Genomic DNA, 13,245 nt, shown 5'->3' on the forward strand with positions numbered 1-13,245 from the left:
AGTAAATAAAAAGTAATGCTGAGATGAGCCACAAGTTACGAGTCATTTGACCTGCCACAAGACGCGTGTCATGCTCCACTTGAGTCTGGGATCCCCGATGACGGCTCCGTTTTCTCTCACCCTGAACATTTCGCCTAAACCCAACAGGAAGAATTTTATCTAAAACTCCTAAAAGCGATAACCAAACACCAAAGTGAGCCAAAGCCTGACCAGGTCCTCACACTCACCGGGAGCCGTGTGAATAACGCCTCGACACCAGTTACTGAAAATTCAAATTTGAACTGAGAAAAGGGGATTTATATCATTCACTGTGGGGGTGTTTGTAACTGATCTCCATTGCAACCGCTGAATACCTCACGGCCACACGCTAGGGTATTAATATCCCAGAATGGTCTCTGACTAAACCTATATTAATACCATCAAGGCTAGGGTCTACAAGGTCCTGGGGGGGAGGGGACTTATAATTAGCATATTTAAATGATCAAGCACCGCAATGACCCGCTTCTGTCAATTTAATTCATATACAATGTTTCTCTTGACTACTACTACTAATAATAATAATAATAACGACATTTATTATCATCATCATTATACACAGACCACCCACCAACACCGCTACAAGAGCCATTCCCCCTCACTACGGGTCAGGGGGCGGCACCAAGAATACCTAACTCACGGCCATGTACTAATTACATCCTCAGCATTAAGGACCAGTCGACGGCACTACAGGTGAGGAAAGGAGACAGTGAACAGACTGAGGCAGTGACCACGCTAAGACGGTCGTCGCAGTGACAGTGACGCTACCCACACCGTCACTGCCGGGTCTTCATTAACAACCACACGACACCACACTCCCTAGTCCCTGCCCCTTTAATGAGGAGGAGGGGCCAGTATGTCTCACCCGGCAGTAGTAAAGTAACAGTGAGCTCTCTCTCTCTCTCTCTCTCTCTCTCTCTCTCTCTCTCTCTCTCTCTCTCTCTCTCTCTCTAATTTAACTATGCCAGCGGCTCTAAACGTATATAGTGTTATTGAACGATGCATTTCACTCACAGTCAAACTTACTCTCCCTCACTAGCGAAGAAAATTCATCTCTGCACTACATCAGTATACTCTCTCTCTCTCTCTCTCTCTCTCAGTGGGTGTTGTGTGTGCGGTGGCTCCTGCCGAGTCCTGAAGGAGAGGGGAGGGGAAGAGGGGTTTACGCCTTATTCGGTGACTGTGGTGCCTGCTGCCTACCACCTCCCTCCTTCACTTCCCTCCACACTACCTCCCTCACTTCTCTCCACACTACCTCCCTCACTTTCTTCCACACTACCTCCCTCACTTTCCTCCACACTAGATCCCTCGCTTCCCTCCACACTACCTCCCTCACTTTCCTCCACACTACCTCCCTCACTTCCCTCCACACTACCTCCCTCACTTCCCTCCACACTAGATCCCTCGCTTCCCTCCACATTGCCTCCCTCACTTTCCTCCACACTACCTCCCTCACTTCCCTCCACACTACCTCCCTCACTTCCCTCCACACTGCCTCTCTAACTTCCCTCACCTTGCAGGAGTGGTCGGAAAAATGGCAACTGAAATTCAACACCAGCAAGTGCAGCGTACTTAATATTGGAAGAACAAATACTGACAATGTATACAGCCTTAACAACATCAACCTAGAGAAGTCGAAAGAGACTTAGGGGTACTCGTAAGCCCGGACCTACGGCCTAGAAAACAGTGCGTTAATGTTCGAAATAAGGCAAACAGAGTATTAGGTTTTATATCTAGAAGTGTAAGTAATAAGAGTGCGGAGGTCATATTGCAATTATATCTTGCGGTAGTCAGGCCGCACCTCGATTATGCTGTTCAGTTCTGGTGCCCTTATTATAGAATGGATATCAATTCACTAGAGTCGGTGCAGCGAAGAATGACGAAAATGATTCCGGGACTTAGGAACCTTCCATATCAAGATAGGTTAAAGAAACTAAACTTGCATTCCCTGAAAAGACGAAGAGTGCGGGGAGATATGATAGAAGTATTTAAGTGGGTGAAAGGAATCAATAAAGGAGATATAGATAAAGTTCTTATAATATCCGAGCAGGATAGGACTCGTAGCAACGGATTTAAGTTGGATAAGTTTAAGTTTAGGAGGGAGATAGGAAGAAACTGGTTCACAAATAGGGTGGTAGATGAGCGTAACAAGCTTTGCAACTTTGTAGTAAGTGGGACGCTGGAAAGTTTTAAAATGAGGCTAGATAAATTCATGGACGACAGAGTGGTTGTAACTCTCGACAGGACCTGCCATGCACAGGCCAACCAGCCTATTGCAGACTCTTTTATTTTCTTATGTTCTTATCACTTTCATACTCAAGGCATTTAAACTGCATCTTTGACTGTGTGAATTAATACAAATCAAGTAACACACACACATAAGTGGCATCATCATACTAACACATGAAGCCTCTTTGTAGTAACACATACGAAAAATCATTATAGTAACACATACGAAGCATCATTATAGTAACACATACGAAGCATCATTATAGTAACACATACGAAGCATCATTATAGTAACACATACGAAGCATCATTATAGTAACACATACGAAGCATCATTATAGTAACACATACGAAGCATCATTATAGTAACACATACGAAGCATCATTATAGTAACACATATGAAGCATCATTACAATTACATATGGAGCTGTGAATAAATATCGCAGTAACACTCACTACCACCACAGTAACACAACGGCAGCACCCAGATACCATCATCCCCTGGGTCGCTGTGCTGGCCGGGGTGATCGAGTTCATCACAGATTTAAACAGGATTACAGTCTCCCCCTCGAGTTATTATTTGCTTATCCTTGACAGAATCTGAGGATGGCAGTCAATCATGACACCCCCTGGGATGAGAGATACACGGAGAGGAGACGATGCAGAAATGAAAAACAAATGTTGAAAGAGATATTTCCAAGGAATGGCATATGAAAGTGTATGTTTATCAGCGATCTTGGCCAGGTGGGTGAGTGAGGTGTCAGGGAGAGAGGTGGTAGGGCTGGGAGGAGGGGGTGTGTTGCTGGGAGGAGGGACGTGTTGCTGGAGGAGGGGACGTGTTGCTGGGAGGAGGGGACGTGTTGGGGGAGGAGGGGGTGTTGCTGGGGAGGAGGGGGTGGGGCTGGGAGGAGGGGTGTGGGGCTGGGAGGAGTGTGTTGCTGGGAGGAGGGTGTGTTGCTGGGAGGAGGGGTGGGGGCTGGAAGAGGGGGTATGTTGCTGGGAAGAGGGGGGGGGCTGGGGAAGGAGAGGTGTGGGGCTGGGAGGAGAGTGTGGGGCTGGGAGGAGGGGGGTGTGGGGCTGGGAGGAGGGGGTTTGGGGCATGAAGGAGGTGTAGGACAAGCAGAAGATGTCGGGGTATGGAGTATAACCAATACCTAATTTTAACGAGTAATATGCCCCAACTCTCACATAAGAAGGCTCAATACTCATTCTTGAGGCCGTGTGTGTGTGAATTCGTTCTCCTAGTATTCCAAATTACCAAACCCCGACGTACAAGCTTTCAGACAAGTCTCCTGTACCGTGTAAGAGGGAAAAAAATATCCAGTCGACGAAACCATGACTGATGCTCGGGTAAAGACTTTAATAAGAGATTTAGATGCACACTTTCAGTATCTGGCCACCATGACTGCACCGTGAGCACGACTCGTGATTATCATCTTGAACGTAACATCATCCAACTTATTTTCAGCGCTTTTGCTAATTTTAATTTAGACTCGACATTCATGAAATATCAACTGCACTTGCAATTTTGAGTACGGTGGCTAAACACGCCTAAAAATAATGTAATTAGTTACAAGAAAAGACAAAAAAAAAATTATTCAATATTGAGGTACAGTAATTAGTTGTAAGATTCCCTGCTGTACACGTCAAGGTGGAGTACTGACAGTGTGAGGTGATGTTAGAGTCACGTAGTGCATAACTCACCCTCCCCACGCCACACTCAGGCACTTGTCTAATACCACCCAGACGACTACGAGCTGCTTCTGGTAAAACTTTCTACAGTTCTGAGAGTTAAGGAGAGATTCCATATATTGTTGAGGCTGGAGGCTACTTAACTTTAGCTGGGACGAAGAGGGTGTTCCCAGTACACGTGGGTACAGGTTGTATGTGTCCTAACCTGTGTTCGTTTACATATATTATTTGTACCTGTGTGTTTTGTGACTTCTTATGTTAGCTAAAGTGAATGGTGCCAACTGTGCTATTACTCTATACCATTCATGGACGTAAATATGTTATTATCATTATTATTATGAATATTTGTATCATTATATTATTATTAATATTATTATCAAAATCAGTATTAATTATATTATTATTCACTTTAGTTTGTACAACAGAGTTCTCATGGCATCCTCCTACCCCCGCCCACCCAGGATCATCTGCCAGCCTCACTTGCCTCTCACACGGGGAAAGTCCCACTCCTTGCACCACTCTTACACCCATCTGACTATCCTCTCTTGCTCCCCCCCCCAACCTGTGCACCCTCAACTATCCTTACGCGTCCATGACTTAGTTTTCGTGCTGTGGTCATGGATAGTAACGTCATTTAAGTTCCCGTAGGGGTTTTTTTTTTTACGGGGAACAGCCCACCCGGGCACAGGTCATCGACCCACAACGGAGCCAGGGGGCGAAAATATAAGAGTAAAAAAAATTAACAATAAAAAGGAGAAAGAAAACGATATTAATCTACATCACGAAGATGGAAATGTAAAACACCAGACACTGTGAACCCCAAGACATGTTTAGAGGTGACAATTATTCCTACTGTCTACCAGCAGACGTTCACAGGGAGCGGCATATCAGAAGTTTATCTGTGAGGGATAGAGGGTATGTCCTTCAAAGGGCCATTACCATGAGGAAATAAAAAAACCACTGCGGCCGCCCTAAGGAAGGTTCCTGAAGGCTGGGAAGGCTCATGACCGCCGTAGGGTACCACCACAAGAACAGCTGGAGGAAGAGTACGTCCCTACCACCATCACCTCGACCACCCACGCCTCACAGCATCCCGGGGGCACTACAACCCTCACAATACCCTACGCACAATTAACATAAATCACAACCAGCACAGCCGACAACTGAGGAACAATAACCCCGGCCATACGCTGCTGGTCTTCCGCTACTATGACAACAACACGAGCAACGCCACACCAACAAGTTCAACACGACCCGGGAGGAGAGTTTCTTAAGGTTCACAGGACACACAACAGAGGTCGCCAGTCTGTCGTAACAAGGTATAAACATGCAGGGTCTTTACGTTAATTCTGTCTCCAACTTGGTGCTACGTGAACACATATAATTAAGGTACAATCTCAGTGTAATTCTGAGTTAGCTCACGAGAATCCTGAGCTAAACCACAGCACCATAATGACACTAACAGCCTCCGTCACGCTACCACCACCATCACCAAACTACCACAATCGCAATACAACCACAACCACCACCTCGCTAATCTAACTGTTCAAACCAGAAAACTTAGCATCGTCCTTCTCCTCACTAAAACAGCTTCACCACAAAAAACCTTTCGAAATTGCTCCCCTATCTAAATATTTACCCAAAACACGTCTCTCAAATAACATACGAGTGGTCCAAGATCTATACAAGAGAGAGAGAGAGAGAGAGAGAGAGAGAGAGAGAGAGAGAGAGAATGATGACGAAATACAAGGATCAACAACAAGAGAAAGGCTCAAACAATCGGACATTTCTTAATAACAACAGCCACATGTTTGCAATGATAAAACAATTAATCAGGAAAATACGAAACGATATTTTTTTTACTTTGTGTAGATATTAAATAAAGAGATACAGAAATATAATAAAATAGTGTAACCATTCATTTTGTTAACAGATATGAACCACTAGACACCCCATGTTTTTCTCTCCCTACAGCAAGTTCTTGGGTGTGTCGGACCGAAAGATGATCTGTACACATCTAAACACACACACACACACACACACACACACACACACACACAAAACAAAAGAACCAACCAACTCTAGCTTGTGGTTTAAAGCCATGCATGTCATCAGTGTAGATCCAAAGTTATGTATAATCTGTGAGAGCTGGAAATAGGACCAGGCTAATGAACCACAAACACGACACCAGGAAGCCTATCACACCCACACCGCCATCCACACCACCACCCCCACCTACATCGCCACCCCATCACCACCCACCCTCCAGCCACATCACCCCATCACCACCCACACCTCCACCCCATCACCACCCACACCCACCCCATCACCACCCACACCTCCACCACATCACCACCACCCACACCTCCACCACATCACCCACACCTCCACCTCATCACCACCCACACCTCCACCCACAACACCACCCCATCACCACCCAGAATGACGAAGCACCAATCCCCAGGTAAACATTAATGTATATACATATCAAATTTCTCAACAACTCTTTGTACCTAACACAGGGAAGTGGAGGTAAACAAACTAGACTATTTACTCACACCACAAAACCTTCGCGACTCCCGAGGTAAACCAGAGTAAAAGTTTTATATGTAAAAAGGTGGGTTTAATTGTTTAAGGAAGCGGATTATTGCAGTGTTTATCTTGTATAATGTAAAATAAAAAATACAGAGGTTCTAGGCTAGTCTTGATAAGTAATAATAAGTGGTTAAAATTGCGAGTGATTCTCTCTCTCTCTCTCTCTCTGCGTGTGTTAACTGCCGCTTTCTGGTGTGCGGTGGCTGGCAGAACAGAAGTAGAATCCCAGGCATTTCCTTCACACCGAGTAATAAGCCCTTGTGACCAGCGGCTACCACACACACGCCTCCACCCACCCACTCACCTGCCGCCCCCGTGTCCCAGGTATGACGTAGCCCTTTACCGACTACCTGATGACGTTATAAGGAAAATAAAAACATCCTAGGAGAGAGCAGGTCAGGTGATTGCACTGGACGAAGCTGTAACTGATGCAACACGTGTCTTTTTTTTTAGAGAGAGAGAGAGAGAGAGAGAAATGAATGAATGAAAGTAATAGGTCAATGATATAAAACAATTTGATATAAAACAATTACTGGACAACTGAGCCATACACGAATAAAGACAGCCCGAGTTTGTCATATTATAATCCAATCGTAAATCCAGGTACACGAACGACACTGAGAACAGGATAATACATTTGACTTCCACTTGTTAAGACGTCAAGAGAAAAAAATAAAGACACTCATTTGTAAGCATGATATAACCACCCCCAAACAACAATAATAATAAAAATAATAATAATAAACTAATACCTAAGTCAGTCATCGGTGCTCCGGTAATTCCAGGTCATGCAGCAGAGGCCAGAGCATAAGTCAAGAAACACTAAAAACTATTATTTTTTACCATCATTTACAGACCAACACGTGACTATTCTATGAAGTACTTTACCCACGTCTTTATTTCCTGTCCTAGAGAACTTGTCTATCCTAGTTTTATATATATATTTATATGTTCAATGAAGTACTGTACTAATTAACTACATAACTAGGCACCTTATTCTAGTCTTCTACAACGTTATTTATAAAAAAAATTATTGGGCGTCTGTGTACAACTGCTTAGCTATATACTACCTTGAGGTCATTTGTTCAGGTGTTAGGGTTATGTATTTAAATTTTTAAATAAAGATAAATATGTTTCTATCTATATTTTCAGCCACATAAATAATTGTCCACGTTTCAATCATGTCTAGTTTTAGTTTTGGCTTCTCTAAGGATAACGTGTTTCATTCAGGTAGTTTCTATGGCTTGACATGGCCAGTGGTTGTGTGGTGATGGGCCAGTGGATGTATGGTGTGGTGTGGTGGACTCCTCCCATCTCTCCCTATCACTCGTGGAGGTGCGGCCAGTCTTCACGTAATAAATATTCTCTTGGTTACCTCAGCACACAAATGACTCGGAAACGCGCCTGTCATTGGGTGTCTTCCGCTGACTATTATGAGACTCCCGGGTGTGTGTGCCTCATGTCGCATCATCCTCTCGTGGTCACTGTGGTCACCTCTACGTGTGCTGGACTCCCACGAGACGCTAGCTTGATCTGCAACAGTAACCTTAAGAGGGAAACTTTACCTCTCAAAATCTACACATTAATCTCGGGAAGAGAAAGCGTGAGAGAGCAACTTAGATTCTCCATCACTTTTGGAGGACAGGTAGCTAATGCAGGAGTCTCCACCACCTGTGTCCCTTACCTGCCACCACCTGAGTCACACCTGTCCAGACACCACCACCTTACTCCTGCAACTGAGGTTCACATCTTTCCTAATACCTCATCCAAACCTTTCCTGAAGTTTATATTACCACTCCCACAGATCCGTCTGCCACCAAGTATCCGGAATGAGGAAAACCTGACGCGGTCGAATGAAGAGCTACCGACACCCTGTGTACGTGTTGTGTCCCTCCCCATGAAAACATCACACTGGCCTTATCTTTCTATCTTCATCGTTAACACACGCATATGTATCTGACGATGGGTGTTATCACCCCCCCCCCCACACACACACACACACACGCTACAACAACGCCCTCTCCACCCTGGAAATGCCATCCCTCCGTGACCTCCACCACCACGGACTAGCAGGGTTTGGCAGTGGACTACTGCACCATCCTCGTCATCGCCACCGGCAGTCCCCCACCCACCTTGTGCAGCCCGCCACTACAACAAAATTCAGCTCACAAGAGCCCGCACTGATAGATATAAGAATAGCACCATCCCATCTATTGCTAAAATAATAAACAGCTCCTGATTTATGTACTGTACAGCCCTGTAAATGTATTGAACGTATATTATTATGACTAAATCACATGGAAGTTTGTATATTTTCAGCCACCGGCTGCAACTCGATTAATAAACCGTTTATTATTATTTTTTTATACATAGAACTGAACCCTAAAAATCCACCTTCTTCTTGCATTTCTAAGTTAACTTTAAAAAAATCAAGAGGGAGATTCTCTATCGTCGTATCAGCAGCTTCTCCAACACCAACGACCAAAACAGCGAACACTAGAACAACACCGTCTTCAGCTGGCAATTCACTTCATTATAACGGCATTAACAAACCCAGAGGCAGTAACAGAACACGATCACTAACTAAATGCAGCAAGTGAAGGTCAGAATTATACACACTTACACCGCTGCCGTTTCCCGTGATCATGTGGGAAGCAGGTGACGTAAAGAGTCGTATTGAAGTATTTAATGACTGTTATTGTGAACTCTTCGTTGTCTGTATTACTGTTTCCGGATTGAGGTTAAGGAGATGAAATTATTATTGTACTGTTGTCATTCAGAAATCTAGGTATTCGTGTTAATGTTTCTGAGCACACACACACACACACACACACACACACACACACACACACACATCGAATAGGAGTTGCATAAAAAGGTCCTCAGACGCCTCTACCATCCACCAAAACCATCCCTATCAACAGCCAAGTGGTGAGCCCCCCCTCCCTCCTACCCCAGCCAGCCCCTAACCTAACCCAGCCCCGTCACACCAGTCCATCCAGCTACCAACTTTCCACCCCCCAAGGTCGTCCAGCCTGCACAGTGTTTTCGTCACACCTTAAGTCAGTATAAACAGATAACCAGGTCCTGTCCACACACAATGCCTTCATTACTCCAGTGACCAGTCGGATTACGTGAAGCTTAGCCCTAATACAGCTTATTTCACCTGTAGATTAACGACCCTAACAGACCTAAGATAAGGTAATTTAATGTAATCGAGCCTAACCTTATTTAACTTAAACCAAACTTATTTAACCTAATCCAATCTTATTTAACCTAATCCGTTCATATTTAACCTAATACGACCTAATCTTACCTAACCCGACCTAATCTCTTATTTAATCAACAATATAACCACATACACTACAGGTAAGATTATACCTGAGGCATCACACCTTAACCTAGATATGATCAACAGCAGCTCCCCGAGACCTACTAGACATGGCCATTAGTGGAGGTAGTTTATTAAGTGTGTAGCGCGGTGCTCCTTATACACAGTAACTAGCGTGACTGGAGACATTACGTGGTCATTTGTGGGTGAATTAGAAAGTAAGTAAGTGTGTGTGTGTGTGTGTGTGTGTGTGTGTGTGTGTGTGTGTGTGTGTGTGTGTGTGTGTGTGTGTGTGTGTGTGTGTGTGTTTTAAAACGTTCTGGGGTCTAAAATTAATGTTGTGTTTTATCTGGTATTCTGAGAAAAAGTAACTCTATTATAACATCATCTTGATGTAATCTCGACACTAATATGGCAGCTACCTTTGTGAGGCATCGCAAGTGACCGAAGACAAACGTTTTCACATTTCCTGCCACAAGAGAAAAATCTCACATGAACCATTGTGAATTCGGTCTTGTCACGCCGCCAAGTCCATCTCTCTCCCCGACACGAGTACCTGTATACCTCAAGACAAGACCAAAATCCTCGGACAAATAGCGACATTTGATAAGAATTCTAGAATGTGAGACGAGAATTTAGCTACAAAGTCAACTGACATTTCCAGAGATAACAAGAAGGTTAGTCGTGTAGAAATGACGTTTACCTGCCAGCGTGTCACAGCTCGACCCCCGTGTGATAAACTGAGGCTTTATGACTCACGACGGTAGACCATCACTCGTTAATATCCACATCATCACACTCCACCATCCACCCACCACCATCCACACGCTACCGTCCACCCACCACCATCCACACGCTACCGTCCACCCACCACCATCCACACGCTACCGTCCACCCACCACCATCCACACACTCCACCACCACCATCCACCCACCACCATACCATCCATCCACCACCACCATCCACCTCCACCATCCACCCACCCACCATCCACACACTTCACCCACCACATGTACCATCCATCCCACCACCATCCACTCTGCATCACCCCACCACCATCCACACGCTTCCACCACCATGTTACCCACCATCCACCCACATGTTACCATCCTCCCACCACCATCCATACAGTACTAGACGTCACCAAGACAGTCGCGACGGATAGAAGTGATATCATCCAGGAAATGTACCCCACTTGTCTGTTATTGTTCCCTGGACACACACACACACACACACACTGTACACACACACTGTACACACACACACACACTGTACACACACACACACACTGTACACACACACACACTGTACACACACTGTACACACACACTGTACACACACACTGTGCACACACACACACACACACACACACACACTGTACACACACACACACACACACTGTACACACACACACACACACACACACACACACACACACACACACACACACACACACTGTACACACACACACACACTGTACACACACACACTGAACACACACACACATGAACACACACACACACTGAACACACACACACACTGTACACACACACACACACACACACACACACACACACACACACACACACACACACACTGTACACACACATACACACACACACACACACACACACACACACACACACACACACACACACACACACTGTACACACACACACACACAAACAAACACACACACTATACACACACACTATACACATACACACATACACACACACACACACACACTATACACACACACACACACACACACACACACACACACAGACACACACACACACACACACATACTGTACACACACACACACACACACACACACACACACACACACACACACTCTTCACTATCTGGTAGTGGTCCTAAACTACTTTTACCTATTTTTCTCTACTATTTTCCTCTTATTCCCTAACTAATATTGCTATCGTGTAGCACAAAACAGAAGAAAAAAACCAGACAGTACAAAGATAAAAAACTCGTCAAAACTGTGTGTGTGTGTGTGTGTGTGTGTGTGTGTGTGTGTGTGTGTGTGTGTGTGTGTAATACATATTCAAGTGAGTTCCCTGTTAAGTGATAAAGGTCTCTCGTGAAGAGGTGCCACACAGGGCTAACGGAGGAGACGCACCACGACCTCTCCAAGACACTCTGAGGTGAAACTCCTTGAAGATGTCACGCCAAAAAGCACTTCGGAGAGAAATAAAACGCCTCCAGCCAGGTACTTCAGGCGAGGAACCTTCAACACGTCAAATTCAGATTCGTTTCAGCTTTCCACACTCATGACCTCCTTGGTGAATGTTCAGGTTATAATGTATTAACAGCGTGTAGTCAAGGTTAGTACACACACACACACACACACACACACACACACACACACACATGCGTCACCATCAACCATTAAAATTAAATTATATAAATTTCTTCGTCTGGGGAGGAGATGCCAGCAATGACTTAGAGTTGGGTTATGGGATTGGAGGGTTTCAGATTAACATTAGGATATTTTTAGGGTCAGATAAAGGGTTCTGAACTTGTCTTAAAGGGGGGAGGGAGGGGGTGAGATTAAAGAAGAAGGTTTCAATATCACGTTACGAGGAGATTAAAGGAAAGATAAGTTTTATTTTAGTTAACATCAACGTGGGGAAAAATGTTCCAAGACAACCATGAAAAAAATCTCTCTCTCCTCTCTCTCTCTCTCTCTCTCTCTCTCTCTCTCTCTCTCTCTCTCTCTCTCTCTCTCTCTCTCTCTCTCTCTCTCTCTCTCTCTCTCTCTCTCTCTCTCTCTCTCTCTCTCTCTCTCTCTCTCTCTCTCTCTCTCTCTCTCTCTCTCTCTCTCTCTCTCTCTCTCTCTCTCTCTCTCTCTCTCTCTCTCTCTCTCTCTCTCTCTCTCCCACGTCAACAGGAAGATGTTGTGTTTGGCTCACGATATCAGGAAATTGTGCATCAAACAAATGGATCACCTGAGCATTAGACATGACCTGACCTAACCCCCAGGTATCGTTAGGGTGTTTAATCAGGTGTAATAAACTGAGGTGTTTAATTAGGTGAAATAAACTGGGGTGTTTAATCTACAGGTAATCAAACTAATATCGCTGCTAAGACAGATTTAAATAACCAAATCCTTATCCCGTAAAATTAAAAACTACCAACATTATTTCTCTCTAATGCACCAAAAATGGAACACAATTGTCTTTACCGAGAAATCAAATTAGGCTCAATACACAATAAGATTTTTTCCTGATATGTGCCACACCGCCTGATGATTACACCAAGATTAAAGAGAACAGTTCAGAGTGTGTCAATACATGAAGAGAGATAACAAGCCAATCACTCCCACAATGGTTAAA

Source organism: Homarus americanus, unplaced genomic scaffold (assembly GCF_018991925.1).
Source record: "Homarus americanus isolate GMGI-L3 unplaced genomic scaffold, GMGI_Hamer_2.0 scaffold39155, whole genome shotgun sequence".
NCBI lineage: Eukaryota > Metazoa > Arthropoda > Malacostraca > Decapoda > Nephropidae > Homarus > Homarus americanus.